The sequence below is a fragment of the Ipomoea nil genome, unplaced genomic scaffold, assembly GCF_001879475.1.
Source record: "Ipomoea nil cultivar Tokyo-kokei standard unplaced genomic scaffold, Asagao_1.1 scaffold3087, whole genome shotgun sequence".
Classification (NCBI taxonomy): domain Eukaryota; kingdom Viridiplantae; phylum Streptophyta; class Magnoliopsida; order Solanales; family Convolvulaceae; genus Ipomoea; species Ipomoea nil.
This window is the reverse complement of record NW_017619515.1, coordinates 3,272,872-3,285,766: the sequence shown is the minus strand read 5'-3', so window position 1 is coordinate 3,285,766 and position 12,895 is coordinate 3,272,872.

The window sequence follows — 12,895 nt, the reverse complement described above, 5'->3', positions numbered from 1 at the left end:
TTTACATCTTCCCAAATGTTCTGAATTAAACAAGAATGGTAAATGCTGCCCAAAAGAGTAGTGTGACTAGTGTCTGAGTGGGTATAGGTTAACTCTCATACTAGAAGATTATGAGTTTAATTTTCTCACATTTTCTCAATAAGATTTATCGCACAGGGTCTTTATATATAGTGTTATTTACTTCTTATGTATAGTTTGTAAATTTTCACGTAAGAGAGGAATTTTCTTACCAACACACATCCTCGATCGAACTTGTTGTATAGAGTCTTCCTAGTATGATTTATGCATTATACAGAGTTTACACATTCTCAAACAATGAATTTGTGTGTTCTGCCCCCACCGGCCCACCCCATACCCCACCCCCACCAAAAAAAAAAAAAAAAAAAAAAAAAAAAAAAAAAAAGAGGAAAAGAATGGTAAATGCTTAATATCACCATCAAAGGTTTCACCATCATCATTTGTTGTGGGTGGATATACATTTATGATAACCGTGGAAAATAAATTCACTACCTGCTACAAATATATAAGACATTAGTGAGATAGCTATGTCTTAAATTTCAATTCAAAGATTTCACTATAGTGGAATGACATGCTTACCTCCCTTTTTGGACTTTATCATTACTTGCCCATACAGACTTAACTCACTAGTTCAATAGACAGTATTTGAGATAAGAGATCGAAGTTCGAATCTCGATAGCGACAATGTGAATTATACCCAAAGTGAGTAGATCCATTGTGCACACCTATGCATGGTTATATCTGCTGAGCTGAGCTATTAAGTCACCATGATTTACATCATCCCAAATGTTCTGTCAAATCGAGGTGTGTGGAACTCTTAAAATTGGGGATTCAATCACTTTGAAGAAGACTCTATCCTTACTTGTATCCCCGAAAAAATTATCATTTTTAGTCCATCGGCTATAATACATGTATCAATTTTAGTCATTGAGTATTAAAATTTTCAAATTAGGTGCATGACTATTCAATTGATATCACATTTGGTCATTGACTATTAACATTTTCAAATTAAGTACATGACTATTCAATTTGTATCACATTTGGTCCTGTCGTTAAATTGTCCGGGCAAGTCATCGGTGACTTGCTAATTTATTTAATTTTTATTTTAAAAATTATTTTAATAATTTTTAAATAAAAAAACTCTTAAAAAAAACGCCGGCCAACCCTCACCCTCCTCCTTCGTCTCTGGCATGAGGGGAGGTGGTTGGCGTTCTCTTTCCCCCCTACCTCCTTCGTCCCCGCTGGAGACAAAGAGAACTTTAGCGGACACGAAGGAGGAAGGGAACCCCACCCCTCCTCCTTCGTCTCGTAAGAAGAAAGGAGGAAGGGGGATGGAAGAGAACGCAGGCGGCAGGCCACCCCCCTCCTCCTTCATCTCCGGCGGAGACGAAGGAGGAGGGTGGGGGTGCATTTTTTTTTTATTTTTTTTTAAATTTAAAATTATCAAAATAATATTTAAAATAAAAATTAAATAAATTAGTCGGTCACTGGTGACTTGTCCGAAAAAATTTAACGACAGAACCAAATGTGATACAAATTGAATAGTCATACACTTAATTTGAAAATGTTAATAGTCAAGGACAAAATATTATACAAATTGAATATTCATGTACTTAATTTAAAAATTTTAATAGTCAAAGACTAAAATTGATAGATATATTACAATCAAAGTATTAAAAATGATATTTTCTCTTTATCATGAAGATAAGATTAATTAAGGAGTAAAAGTATTTCTTTAAAATCATATATTTGAAACCTCCATCCAATAAGAAAGGAGATAAATAAATAATATTCTCAATGCATATCCATGGAGGATCGGAATTGCGTGTCAATGATGAAGATCACGTGGCCATGGAAAAAGCAACAAGCTGCAACCTGTTTGCAAACATACACGTCTCATGACTTTCATATTACAATTTAATTTGCCTTCCTCAAAAAAAAAAAAAAATTAATTTGCCCAATTCTTTGTCCATTTTTCTTACATTATCCTATATGGGTGGGTATGTAGTGGACCGATTCAAGTTGTGTTGTCATAAGTTACTGATTTTTTTTATTTTTTTTTTTTACATTACCTTATGTATGTAAAGGTGAGTAATGGACTAGTTTAAACTTGTATTGTCATTAATTAATGAGATTTGCGTACATTGTTTTATACTTTTATATATAGATAAGTAACGTACTAATTGTGAGCATATATCCATTAATGTGTATCCAACTATCAACTTAGGCTTTTAGTTGAGATGAAGCACATGCTTCAATTTGGTATCAGGTCCAGACCAAGGATCATGAGTTCGAATCTCAACGTCACTCGTAAGTGACTACGGTTTACCGGTCCATGATCCACTTAGGCTTTTAGTTGAGATGGAGCACATGCTTCAATTCTAATGGATTGATTCAGACTTGTACAGTCATGAATTAAATATAAGGGTAAAAAAAATAGACCAATCTAAATAAATGGTATCATAAATAAATGAATTGTTGTTCATATTATTATTATTATATCAACTTGTTTTTCCACCTCCAATTTTTTACCATAATATTGTGGTGTAAGTTTGTTTGGCTGACCGGAGACTGATTAATCTTTGAAGCCATCAAAGAGAGAGGTGCAAAAAGTTACAATTCATCATTGGTGTTCTTAATAATTAATTTTTCTTGTGTATTACGTTATATTAATGATGAAATATTAAAATCATAACCCACCGTCTTTTCATATTTCGCCTAACTAATCTTATTGTTTTGTTAGGCTTGACTCATATTAATGTCATCTAAAAAAAATGCAACCACTAGGTGTGTATGTATAAATAAAAAATGTAATTGTACTAGAAATAACATGTACAATAAGTTCGATCGAGAGAGTATTGTTAAGAATCAAACTTGTAACATTTAAGCACGAGAGTCATACTCCACTCATTCGATCAAAGTGGGGTGGTGAAGGAAGGAGGTTGACCCAAATCTTGTTGAACTATACGAGTTCGCAGGGACAAAATCGTCAACGGCCGGTCCGCGACGGGGTGGGTCCCATTAGATCGGTGGATAAAAGGTTACTGCCCTTACAACATGCGTGACCTAACCCAGCGAACCACTCCATCTCTTGTGTATTGAAGCGTTGCTTCTTATATTTATTCCGTATTTCACGGCCTGGTAGCTTTACAAACCCGCCACGACCGGTTGGCAATTGCTCGGCGGCGTGGCCTGGTGGCATCCTCCGGCCATGGCGCCCCAAGCGGGCGTGGTGTGCCCCGGGGTGTGAGGGCAGCGCCCCATCGGAAGGGGGTGCAATATTAAAGTTGTATATGTTCGTGGCAAGGGTGGTGAAGACATGTTGATGCAAACGGAGGGATGGCGTACATGCAGGCGAGTCTGGGGAACGTGGCACACATGGTTGGAGAGAAAGGAGGAGGCCTGAATTCCGTACAAGTGTACGACATCCAAGGGTTGAAGTACAATATAAAAGGGGGAATTTGGCCTGTCATGACATCATCTTCTGGAACACGATCAACCTACTAGCTTGATGGTATGTGCCTTCTCTCTTCAACCCACCCACCAATGATTGATTCCCATTAGCTACACTTTTCCTAGTCCGTTCTTTGGGTGTTGGGACTACAACTGTTATTGTTTATTTATTATTTAGTCAGCCGTTTTGAGTTGGTATCTCAAGCTTTGTACGCATACATTTTAGGACAATTTATATCGTGCACCACGGCGCACATAGAAATGTGCGCCCAGACACAAAACGCGCGCGTTTCAATTGCTGACGTCACTCTGTCCGTCCAAACGGCCAAAACCCCATTATGTGTATTCAGTTAAAAGTTTTTGTGTATTATGTTATGAGTTTCTGTGTTCTGTGTATTCAGTTAAGAGTTTCCGTGTATTTAGTTAAGAGTTTTCGTGTATTCAGTTAAGAGTTGATGTGTATTTAGTTAAGAGTTTCTGTGTATTCAATTAAGAGTTTCTGTGTTTTATGTATCATGTTAGATTATGAGTATTCAGTTATGAGTTTATGTGTATTCGAAACAGAGAATTTTTTTTTGGACAATGCACCAAAACGACGTCGTTTTGGGAGGCGCGGGGTGCACGGTATAACGATTGACATTTTAGACCTAATACCCCGGATAATAAAGCTATTATTTTCATACCCTCGTTCTGTATCTCTATACCCAGTTTATGATGGACTCGGTTTCAAAAAGCCACCCGTATTTAATAGTTTTTTAATTTAGTTTTGAATGCGTGAAATTAATTTATCAAATTTAAATTAAATTAATAAACAAAAGTAATATAAGTTTTTTGAAAGCAAAAGTAATCTAAGTTAGTCGTTGTTACTTGTTACTAAGCAAAACACAACATACATGTGAAAAGTACTCATTTTAATGTCCAAATAGAACACACGTTAAAGTGGTGGTTAATTGGGGTTTGGTGATTTTTATTGCCTTCCGGATAGTATTTGACACACATTTTTAATCACCATGTGAACTTATATCCACCAAATTAATGACTAAGAGCAAAATCATGTGACATTAGCTAACAAAGGATCACAATAAAATAAACTAATTTAAATTATTTATAATTCACAGGCTCGAATCAAAATGAAAACTTAAATCTTGTAATTATCAAATCTATTGTCAGACCAATTCGCCTTAAGCTGGTCGGCGTAGAGAGAAATATCATTTAGTAGCATTCACACTAAATATCACCTTCCTTTTTCCTTCATAGTTTCTGCTGGGGTCCTTCCATTTTTGCATGTTGTCCTTTTTCCCTACCAAGGTTTTTCTTTTTCTCTTCTTTTTTCCATGTCCCAATTTAAAAATTTTATTATATTTTGACTTCTCCTCATCTTCGTCATATTAAGTCATCATAATATCATAATATAATTATAATTCAACATTCATTATCACTATGTCGAAAATTCATAATTTAGCATCCTCATGGTCTAGAACATTGTACATAGTCTTCCTAGTATGGTTTAACTTTCTTGTGTAATTTACATATTATTATATATGAGTGATGTTTACTCAGTGCACATTTTTAGTTAGTTGTTGCATGTTTATTCATCACAAAATAATAATAATAAATCAACATGCCACTAATTATTCAGATTAAGTATTTACCATCACATCAAAAGTTATAATTAATAATAAAGATACAACTATATATATATATATATATATATATATATATATATATATATATAATTTTTGAGGTGGGGAACAAGAATCCCATTAAATCATGCCAATTTGTACTTTTTTTTGTGGCTATTTTTAAAGCAATACTTCAATGTCGAAATCCAATCCACCAACATGGGGTTGTGTTGTGCTACCTACAAAGTTAGGTGAGCAAAACCAAACCGGTCCAGTACATGCTCACTTAACTTGTTTGGTAAAGGGAATTAAATATTAAAATAAAATCTCAAATTATATATAAAAATTGTTATTATACCGAAAAAAAAGTTTATATAAGTAATCAACTTTGTGCATATTTGACAAATATTTTAGATTATTAATTATAAAATATTTCTTTAATATTTTTAACTATTTAAAATAAAATAAGCAAGTTGCTGCCTAGTAACTAGGAGTCTATGACTGCGAACATGCGGTGGAATGCAATGTTTATTTTTTTTAATATTTTTTTTTTTTGAAAATCAAAACCAATATTCATTAAGAACTGAGTAAGTCAGAAATACAAGGAGGTTAGGAAGAAATCCACAAACCTAGAACAGACTAAGAATCAGTTACCCTAGTACATGAGATGAGTCACTTGATTCGCTGATCTCTTGATATAACGAACAGATACGTTCTTAATATCAGTAGCAATCATATGACATTGCTTAATGACTAAACCAACATACCAAAGATCTAAAGAATGTGAATTAAATGCAACACAAAAGTTTAAATAATCAGATTCTACTAAAAAATTAGTCTTATCAAAATCTTTTAGCCAGACTAGAGCTTCCTTGACCGCCATTACTTCAGCCAATACGGAAAATCAACCAATAAGGAATTATGGATTTATTGAGGGGGGGGTGGGGGGCTTACAGCCATGATGAGCCCATGAGGTGCAAAATTTACTAGAAATTTAATATCAAAACAAGAATAAGTAAATTATCTTATCAAGTTAGTTCAAATAATAATGGTCGCCAAATTAATATTTAGTTTTGCTTTAATCAGGTGAAGTTTAAATTTCATTAGAAATTTAATGAGTCATTGGCAGAATTTGCCCATTTAATGTTGGTGAAGAACTCTTGTACATAATAATGTTGAACGGAGAATTTACCGAATCCAAATATAATTTGACAGAGCCAGTAAAGACTCTCGAGGTTGGGTGAATTTTTTAAAAATAAAAAATAAAAATCCTTAGATATAGTTGAAGGGTTAACCAGGGAAGAAAGATTGCCGATAGTACTCCGACAGATTAATGGATAAGTGGGATTTTAGGATACGAAGGAATATAAACTTAAACCGCAACTTGGGGTGTACGTTGTCAACTTCTATTCAAATGTTGTGCCGTTTGGGAAACTAATATCCAATGATACATATAGTCATATATAGAAACAATTCTTTCAATGGTTGTTGCATACACGTACAACTAAGGGTTGGTTTGTATCCTTCAAAAAAAAAAGTTTATAAACCTGAAAATAATTTTTATAAATTGATTTTTTTTATAGAAAGTTATTTTATTTTTTATATATGATATTTGGCTGAATGTCAAAAATTATATATTTTTGTTTAGCTGAAAGTTAAAAAAAAAATGCTTCTTTTTTCTGTTTGGTTTATTTTCTTAAAAATGAAGATATTATTTGATATATAACAACAACAACAACAACAACAACAACAACAACAACAACAATAATAATAATAATAATAATAATAATAATAATAAGTGATGCTGGTGGAGTTGTGTGGTTGTTGTGGTAGCTAGTGGTGGTGGTGTTATGGTGGGTGGGATCGGAGTGGTTGTGGTTGTGGTGGTAGTGATGGTGGTGTGGTTGTGAGATTGTGTTGATGATAATAATAAACTGAAAACTAGCTTGAAGATGGAAGATAGAGAAGAAAGAGACGGAAAAATAAAAAATCTAGAAAAAAAAAATTTCACTAAAAATCTAGAAAGTTATTTTTCACCAAATTGATCATGTTTTTCCGTTGATCATAATGGATATTTTCTTTTGACTTTATTTTCTTTGAGTAGTCAAACACTAAAAAATATGCCGTAAAGTTTTTTTTTTTCTAGTTTCTAAATAGACCCTAAATTAAGAATTGATTAGTCTAGCTCTTAGTGATTTATTTTTTCTATGTAATTTACAAATTATTACACATAAGCAGAATTAATTTAGTTATACCCTCAAATAATAGTTCCGAATTTTCCTAGTTACCTTAGTCTCCAAATTGATCCCTAGTATAATATATTTTGAAGGTTTATCTTATTATATGTTAAAAAGTACATATATAAAATTCAAATACTCCAAAATTCCTCCTCCAATTCACCAACAACAACATTAATTAATTACATAGGAATAATTATAGAGTGCTCTAAAAGTGTGGCTAAGTAGGTAAAACATAAGTCTCATACCTAAAGGTCACAAGTTTGATTCTTGTCAACACGATTAAGTTCGTCTTACATAGTCTTTCTTTACTTGTGTGATTAGCAGGTTACAGGAATGGAGTTTACTTAAAACGTGTGCACTCTTAAATAGTAGTAGCGGTTACCTTACCACCCAAAATTATTAATAATTGATTAATCAAATGCAGATCTTAATTATGTCTATAATGTTTGATTTTGTTAACAAATGACAACTCATTAGCGTAGAGGAGATGCGAATTAAGAAGACTTTTTAGCTAATCCAACACACAAGCTAGAACTAATGATCTTTAATTTATGGAGCCTAGAAGCCACTTGTTGCCGAAGCAAAGAGATCGGACTTGGAAAAAAACCCCAAAATGGTTGGATCAAACGGAATACGTGAATATCATAGATATTGTGAACTTTTGTTAAAAAAATTATATGACTACAATTAACTACATATATATAATATATTAACTAAAAACGCATAATATGTTTTTAACATATTATATGTCTGTAGTTAACATATTATGTGTATGTAATTAACACATTATATGCCTTTAATTATAACTGCAAATATATAATCTCAATATTATTTTAGACTAGGATCCACAATATAAAATATACCATGATCCATGATAGAGATGTCAACGGGGTAGGGTGGGGGCAGGGGACATACCCCCATCCCCGTCCCCGACTTTCTTCCCTATTTCCCGTCCCCGTCCCTATCCCGCCGGGGCGCCGGAGAAGGAAAAAATCTCCCCATCCCCATCCCCACAGGAATTATCTGGGGACGCGGAATCCTCATTCCGTTTATAATAAGTTATTTAAAAAAATTAAAATTTAAACATTAAAAAAACATTTAAATAAATAACGCATATATATATTCATCTCCAACTTAAAGTAGTATTCAATATTCTACAATTAAACATGTTATCTAATTATGCATTTCATAAGCATGACATACAAATTAATCACAAAAATGATTCTAAAATTATATACATTATATACAAAGTAATAGTGTTCAAAAAAAAAAAAATTACTTAAACTTACTCCAAATTAATGTATATATACTCGGAATCTTCCTCTGATCCTCATCACAATCACTATACAATTAATAAGTAAATACTACTCATTTGTAATAGTTCGTTCACTAAATCGAGCTAGAAAGATCATGCGCGAAGAACTCAACTGAATAAGTGTTGGCAAAAGTTTAACACATTACCTTCCCATGATAATAATTAATTACAGAGTATTTTATTTTTGAGGTTACTTGTCTTTTTGTTCCCAAGTATATATAATTAACCGAGATATTGACATTAGCCGTTCACAATTCCTAGCTTATTACATCATTCGATCACGAAGGGATTATTTTATTTTATTAATTAATAATAATAAATAATAATTGATAGTGTTTAGTGTTACACATGTCTAATGTCAAACGTGTTGGACTAAAATAAAACTTTACATATATTAAATATTAATTAAACATGGTGGTGTCAATTCTTTCTGACCTAACGTTGATTGAGTTGTCAATAAAATTAATGTGTGTAAAATTGGGATACAAAATAATATGCATGCATGGCACCTAAAATTAAAAGGAGTACCGAATCAGTAGGAATATAATTTTCGTATTTAAATGGTCACAAATTTAATTATTGTCAATAAATAGTTAAGTCGTTACACAGGACCTTTCTAGTACAATTTATCTATGTTGGTCTCCTTTGTCGCCTAAAATAATAATATGCATGTCAAAGTAACAAATACAAGATACTAAAATTTTAACATGATGTTATTATCTATTGTCACATGATTGTGTGGTTTTATAGGTGGAGAAATAGTCATGTTTGAGAGAAATTTATCTGTCTTATGACATTATATTGTCATAATTGTGAAATTCTATTAGTGAAAAAGTAACGTAACCTTGTATGAGAAAAGTTTATCCAAAAACAAGTTTAGCTGTTGTTAGTACATCAATTTCATAATAATACACATATGTTATCAATAATAGTACAATACACACACACACACACACACACACACACACACATATATATATATATATATATATATATATATATATATTGGAAATAAAATGAATTTATTGATAATCAAAACTCAAAACATCTATAACCAAATGAGGGGCTTAATACAAAATTTTATAGTCTAACAAAAAAAGGGCCTTACAAATTACAATCAAGTAAGTGAACGGCACGATTCACAGACCATTTAACAAAGAATAAATGTAGACTATCAAAGATAGTCACAAGATGATATAACGACTTCCCCGACTCCCCAAGCAAAGCATTATATTAAATAACACATCATGAGCTTCCATCTCAACATCTACTTCACTAAAATTTAGCTCGTTCAACCAACTCAATACTTTCCATATATTGTTGGTCCTGAGAGAAAAAGAAAGTCTAGAGTGGGGGGAGGGGGGTTGGATAGACTTTTTCAAAATTTCAACAAGTTTGCTAAAATAGTATATTAAGAGCGCGCTACCAACTGACTAGCTAGTGACAGGCACCAGAAGGCTTAAAAGCAACTTGTAGCAAATTTGGTTTAGTTTAAAGATAGCCAGTTGAACAAGTCAGCTGAAAATGTGTGCACTTGTGCGAATCGATTCTGGGTTAGTCAATAAGCAAATTAAGTGTGTTGAAAGTAAAGTGCGTGAAATTAAATAAAAATCATATATGGATTTTTGTAGTGGTTCGGACTAAACCTACTCCACTATTCTCCTTAACGTCCAAGAATGTTCCACTAATAATCGTCGCAATTACAAGTGGAAGACTACGTAGTGTATCCACCCAGCACTACTAGTCAAAGATAGATAGTGCTACCTCGATCTGGATGTGCACTCTTGATAATCTTCAACACCTAGGTTCTACTCCAAGGGTCAGCCACCAAGTTAATTGGCTTGAGCGAAGAACCGTCAATACCCAACTTTCGTAAGGGGTTTTTTTTATTTGTTTTCACAAACTGATGGACCAATATGCTCTGAGTAGCCTCTGGATATGACTATGAAAAAGCTTCTTTTCCTGCTTTCTCACTTAACGGTTTTTTCCTTTTTGTTTTTCTACTTTCTTGTCCTTGAAAATAAAAATTTAGTAGTTTCGTAGTTGCTACTTCAGAGACTGGAGTTCTCTATTTATAGTATAGAGAGGAGGGCATGCTGGTAATTTCTCTGAATTTGAATATGATCGTTGCCCCTATTGCTACATGTACCTAGTACTGCTACAATACTCCAAAAATGTTGCAGTGAACTTTTTGTCTTATTCCTTAACAACGTTCGTCATTTTTCTCAGATTTTGCATATAAATTCAAAAAGCGGCGTGCAACACTTGTCCTATCTTCATAAGAGACCGGAAAGATGCCAAGTGTATCCTCCTTATCCTTCTACAATCTTTTAGAAGGTTTGAATTCTTCTGATAAAAAACTTTCGGACAAATAAAACATCAACGTCCAAATGCTTGGGGTATACTGATCAGTTCAATTTTTCAGAGTAACTCTACTGGCCTGATGTTCCTTCATTCAATCGATATTCAATATTTAGCTCATCTTTGATCCTCAGTTGATCTTCATAACTCTTTAGTTGATCACGAACCGTTGTTACACAGACAACTCTAACCTCTAACTGGTTAATTAGCTGAACATACTCATAAAATAATGGGGTTAACACCCTAATATAATTACATAATCAAAATATAGTAACAAAGGTTGTTAACATATACCTATTGTCCTATACTACTTAGTGTACGTAAGCATAACACATATTTTAATATTTCTAATATAAGTTCATTAAACTTTTCATGACATTCACAATACCTTCCATGCTAAAAGAAGTAAACTCAAATTGCAATTATTGCATATAATAATATTTTTTAAAAAGATAAAAATAAAGCAAATAAAAATCGCAATCAGTACTAGTCTTCTAGATTGGCATAAGAGGAAAAGGTAATGGCATGGAAAACACGTAGTGGATCACTGGATTGTTGTGTGGACGGTTGAAATAGAGTTTCTAGACGACTTTGACTTGTTATCCCCACCTTCTAGAAGGCTTACAGCTTGCTGAACACTCAAACACGTACGAGGAGGCCCTAGTGTATGTCGGGGACATAAAAATTTGGGCAAGTGACCAAAAATTGCACCGTATTAGGTTGTACTTTTTTAATTTTATATTTAATGTATATACTCCATAGTCCATAAATAGAATTGTATCATTCATGTGACATGTCAAGAAAGGTATATATATATATATATATATATATATATATATATATATATATATATATATATATATATATGGTAAATTTAGAGCTGAATATTATGATGTATAGTGGGTAGAACATAATTTTTATATATAATTAAAGACAATATGTTTGATTTTTGTTAATACTTTTTTGATCAAGTATATCATATATAATCTTCATAGTACAAGTTATTTATCTTGCGTGGTTCGTGAGCTATTATATAAAAAAAAATATGATTTATCTACCATGCTATCAGGTAGTGGCTGCGGGGTTCTCCTATTAGTAAACGCACATGACGTCTCTCAATTACAATCACAATGGACATTTAATCTCTCAATTATTTGCATTGCGAGTTTAATCTTCGAGTTCTTACTAAAATGATGAATTTGGTCTTTAATTAAGACTTTAACATAATCCTAATTTTAAGAATCTAACCCGCTACTTTATAGAAGTAAATTTGCACTACTAATAATAATTAAGAATAATGTTATTTTTTTTCTCTTAAGTTTATCTTCTAAATTTACCTCTTGACGTGGCATATAACTCTTTATTTTCATTGAGTGTTTATAAATCAGTTGACATTAATTACCACGAGTTCAAAAAAAATCTACTTAATAATCAAATAAAAAAAATTCCAAGCAAATAAATATTGTCATATCATACGATAAATATTAAGAGGAGTGTGTAGCATTGCTTAATAATTGAAGTATTAAGGTAGTGACATATGCCCTAAATTTATTAAATAAACAATATGGTGTTTTAAGATAGTATTTTTTTTTTTAACAAATAAAATTTACATTCACTACTCGAAGGTATACACGAAGTAAATCACACTTATTTGTAATTGTTTGCAAACTACATAGGATAGGTAAACTGCATTAGGAAAATCTTGTGCGGCGAGTTTGATCGAGAGTGTTTTTTTTTTTTATTTATAACTATTATATATATATATATATATATATATATATATATATATATATATATAAGGTTAGCTTCAAGATTATACTCTTTAATTTGTATTGTTATCCAAATGATTTATTTTGTCATTTTTTTGGAAGAAAGGAAATCCATGT